Raw genomic sequence first — 5,031 nt, forward strand, 5'->3', positions numbered from 1 at the left:
GCGTGCGGTGGTGGAGCGGGGGCGGGGGGGATGGAGTGTGATTTTGGGACTTTTTTGAGCTGCAGCCATTGAATGCTCAGCTATTTATTCTGGGCTGTGTGGCCTGTCAATTAGAGTCTGGGTCGAGAGTGGACGTCGGGGACCCAACACGGCTTCTGCGGTTGAGCTCTTGTTCCGGTGCCCGTCTGCATGTGTGTATTATGCACGCGCGTGTGTTTTTTGTACGTGGTCTTAGTGTGTGTATGTGTATATGTTATTTTTTAATCCCCAGAAATGGTTGCATTCAAAGTGTAAGATGTGTGCATTTCCGAACAGAACATAATTCAGCGTTGCATGTTTACGACCTTAAAATATCAGGAGTGGATTCCCAAATATCATATGAGCACAGATCCACGTTTAATTTATAAATATTTTAGAAACATCTCTTTTTTTAATTTGATAAATTCCTGATTTATAAAAAGGTGTATTCTGGAAACCATATTTAAACGTGTTTGTAAGTTCATATATAGGTAATGCTTTTTATTTTCTTAAATCAAATAAATATAAAGACAAGGGCATTGAAAAGTGTGGCTCTTTTCGTTGATAGGCAAGCAGCACATTAAGGTGAATAATGGAAAACAATTCAAATGTTTGCATCCAGCATTTTAAGAAAATGGAGCAGAGGAAAAAATGATGCAAATATAAAATCAAAATCAGTCAAATGCAGCGTTGCCTTAATTTTTAAAACGAGAAAAGAAATCTACACTGTAAAAAAATCCAAGGATTGGGGAATATTTAATTCCTTATTTTTGGAAGTAATCCACCAAAATTAATTCAGAATGATGGCGTGTTTTTTTTCTATTAATGACGAATGTGCAAGGGGGGAAAAAACAACTTGGGGGTGATCCTCATAACATTTCTAAATTCAGTCACGAAGAAATATAACCGGGCGCACAAATTATTCACCGAACCCGATGAAAATGACGCCCCGGCTGAGTAGACCTTCAAGATATATCGCGTAGGTATGCGTTTTAAGGTTACACATTTCTTCTGCGTTTAGTGCGGTTTTTTTTGCTACTGTTGTTTGTAAGGCACAGTTCCGAATGAAAAATGCTCATCCGTAAACCAGCATTCGCACCGTGCAGCGCTCGCTGCGAAGAGAATGACTGTCCACCTGACGCCGAAGCTTCTTGTAGCGAAAAAAAAAACGTAATTGGCTTTTTCACCGCTAGCGCTGCAACAGCGAGAAGCCTCCACTCGAGACTTGCGTGAGCCCCCCCCCCTCCCCCACTTTTAACGCGTTCACACCCCCCTCCTCCTCCCCAACACAGCTAGCACGCGATGTTGGACAACGTTAATAGCAGCTGATGAGCTACTCGAGCTCTTCGTTCGCCTTTTGGGCAAGGTCACCTCGTTAGGCCAATCGAAAGCGGAGCTTCCCAAATGATCACATCAAAAGAACTTCGAATTTAGATTGAGACAATTGCGAGAACTGAGGCGGAATCTCTCCTTTTAAATCGCAGAATTGCGCAGGTTCTTGGTTAATTGACATGCGGCTTTCTTGAGATTCGCATTTTTGCGCAAAGTAAGCGGAATGTGGCCTTGTGCACGTCTTTTCACAATCGTCTCATCGTTGAAGGCAACTCTAATGGCCGGGGTGAGTGCTTTCCCACGTTCTAAAGAGCACTTAAAGCATCACGGAATATTTGTTCATTAATTAATGCCGCCGTCGGTAGTCGAAACAAAACAAACCACAGCTATTTTAACGTTTTTAACAAGTGACATTTAACACCCCACAAATGCTTGTAGTGTGCATTTATTTTCTTTCATATATATTTTTGTTCACACTTTTAATCGGTTTATGCTTCAATATCTTCAAAACGCTGTGCGTCACATTGAAAGTGTTTTGCTCGGAAAGAGGGTTATGAATAAAAATAAACCATTTCACGATGATAATAATAAAAATACATTTTTTTCAAATGCCTCTTGTTAATAGTGGGGTGTGTGTGTGTGCTCTCTGTTTTGTTTGCCAGATGGAAAACAAAGATGGAAGTCTGTGCAGGAAACGGGCTAAATTGATTTCAGAGCCTGTCAATCATTGCTTTATGCTCGTTCGCGGACGCGTGGCATCACGGACCTTTTGTTTCAAGCAACAAAATTAGCTCCGCTGTCCTGACATGTTCTTTTAATTATTCATATTTACAGAAGTTAAATATACCATTGAAAATGTATGCAGTTGTCCTTGCAGTCGTATGCAGTCCCAAACGTACGTTCATTATTGTCCAATGTGTTTTTTATCCTCTTAGAAACTTTGTGCAGACTTTATCATATGCAAAATACACTATTGTAAATTACAATGATACTTTGTAAACCTATTTCTGTATCGTAATAACAATTGTTGAGTGCTCCAATAACATTATTATCATACTCATATGCAATAGATCGTCGTAAATACATTTAATATGTGTTTCTAAGTTCCAGGTTTTAAATTATTTTAGCGAATATTATTGACCAATATTTCTAGTTTTTAAATAGCATTCGGGTTTCTTTTTTCATTGGATTCGATTCACTAATAATTTCCCGTAAAACATGACATTTAAACGTGAACAACAATGTTGATTGAAACTGGAGCATACCATTTATGTTTGAAAAAGTGCACCGCCCCAATGATTAGCATGGGCATTTGTGTTCCCATTCTAATAACAAAAACAGGTTCAATTGATTTACCCGAATGATAGAAATGTAATCTGTGACTTTACAAATACTCTACACAGTTCATAAAAACAAGAATCCATTTATAAACGAGACGCAAAATTAGAACGTTGACGTAACTCTGGCGACACAACTCAATACTTTGATTGTCTTTAATGTTGATCGCGAGACGAATGAGTGTACAACTACTCTCAGCAGTGCCCGCTACGCAGCGTACCAATCACATAATGGATACTGCCGCGCATGTAATCGCATTAAACAAAAGTTTAAACAAGTATTTACAGATTTTTACATATTGTTACGGTCCCCCATGGATATCCCGGGATGTTTTGTTGAATTCTAAACGCAATTGACTTTGCCTTTTATCGTGTGGAAAGTTAACAGGATGAAAAATCCCATTGGGTCCCTTTAACATTTAAACAAGAAGGTGAGCAGTGTTTGCTTTGTCAGAGTTAAGGTTAAATGTCCTGAACAAATAGCATGCACACAAGAGCTCTGTTGCCCATACAAAAATGTAAAATATGGCTAACGGTATGCCATTTATCGATTGCTGAATATAATTGATCAATTCCTACGTTGTATAACTATTATTGCTGTGTGTGTATATTCCTCTGTCTTTGTGTTTTTCCTGCTGATTTCCAGTTGCACACGAGCCGACAAAGGAGCTGAAAACGTATGAACGTGACATTGAAACGGTTGTGTTTGCTGCACATGTTTATGAGATTTACATTGAACTGCCCATATAGGACTCACCACTGTAATCTATACATTGGGTCAAACTTAACATCTCTTAATATTCGACGGCTTGTTCACCAGATCTTATTTATTCACGATGTGCTTACAAAAAAATCCGCAGACTACCTGCTGGATCTCCTCTCTGTTTTAAAGAACAAATTTGACCTCAGGTTTTCGCTCATTTACCAGCTTCACATTCCCTATTGCCGTACAAAAACGGGAGGAAGGGCCTTTGCTATTGATGCCCCCAGGGTCTGGAATGCTATTGCCAATAAACTGCAACTTGAATCGCTACCAATGAGATCTTCTCTCAAAACTGCTCTAGAGGAGTTGTACACCCCTAGCTACCACTGCAATTCATTGGCATAAAATAAAATGTTTTTGCTCCGGATGACGCAGCAAAGTATTGTCTGTATTTTGATTTAGCGTGCTGATCTTAAAGGTGCATTGACAAATTTGATACTCCGACTGATGCTTCTGTAGTTGTGGAGTAACTCATGCAGCCAGCTATGGCTCTAGGATTTGGTGTTACATGTTATTTATGTAGTTTATTGTAAAAATCCGGTCACAGTCCCTATGATCACTGTTACGTTGCAATTATGGCTTTATTTTTTGGTGATTTCGAAAACGTTTATTGGTTTGGACATGTTTGTTTTGTTGTAGTACGGAGTTAGACTGATGGCCTTAATCTAAGTTTTCTTGTGGTTGTTGTTGTTGTTGTTTGACTTGCATCCCACTGGGATTTTTTTAATACAGCGTTGGTGTACGGTGCTTTTTTCAGGAATATTTTGCTGTTTTTTTCATGGATTTTCTGTTTGCACAGTCACATAGTCACTTTAAGATGTTTTTCTTGTTCGTGTTTTTGTTTGTTGTGGTTGCACCTGATTCAAGAGCCGAATGGCTCACTGGGCTATACCAAAATAAAGAAACTGAAACTGAGATACATTCCACGTGAGTGACTGTTTTCTGCTTCACCACGGCACCGGGGCAGACACATGGATCCGAGTGCCAACACCTCGGTGGGCGTATGGCAATGCTCAGGCCATGGATCTAAAACTAAACTATACACTCGTTTTTATTTTACCAGGTAAGGCACATTGAGCTGTATAGCTATTTTTCAGAAGCAAGACGATAGCTCAACGAAGTGGCTTATCGTGTGGAAATTGATAGCAGCTAAATACTCTGAATGTGGAGGGAAAACGCCCGAGTCTGCATGAGGTAGAAGGGGCTGCGGCTATGTACGTTGAACTTATTTCGCACCGTACGTAGCCAACCGTTCTAATCGGAGGTGCGGACGTTCCCGCAGTGGGGACGCACTTCCGTCAGCTCGCGGTCGTGGTCCCACGTGTTCCGCTGCGCGTCATGTGGGGTCCATGTTTGCTCCACGGGTGGCAGCCCGATGTTGGGTAACGGGCGACGTGTGAACCGCTGCAACCACTTGTCGCAGAGATTCATAATTCGTAACCAACGGACGGCCCTGGTTAATACTGCGGGTGTATTAACCAACACGTCCACTTCTTCACGGTGGATGTTAAAGAACCCGTGGCGTTATTTTAAAAAGCACGTTCCGTGTGCTAGAATCGCAATAAGGGTTTCACCAGATTT

The 5,031-nt window shown here is 40.6% G+C and overlaps 1 long non-coding RNA gene across 1 annotated transcript; it reads left to right on the forward strand.

Moving 5' to 3' along the window:
* Positions 1 to 374: 374 nt before the first annotated feature.
* On the forward strand, positions 375 to 4,365 carry LOC142925386 (uncharacterized). The gene is made up of 2 exons (XR_012942369.1): positions 375 to 1,636; positions 2,013 to 4,365. It is a non-coding gene; the product is annotated as an uncharacterized LOC142925386 (long non-coding RNA).
* Positions 4,366 to 5,031: the final 666 nt, after the last annotated feature.

This window comes from Petromyzon marinus, chromosome 20, assembly GCF_048934315.1.
Source record: "Petromyzon marinus isolate PM22_M1 ecotype Great Lakes invasive population chromosome 20, UKy_Petmar_22M1.pri1.0, whole genome shotgun sequence".
In the NCBI taxonomy this organism is placed as follows: domain Eukaryota; kingdom Metazoa; phylum Chordata; class Hyperoartia; order Petromyzontiformes; family Petromyzontidae; genus Petromyzon; species Petromyzon marinus.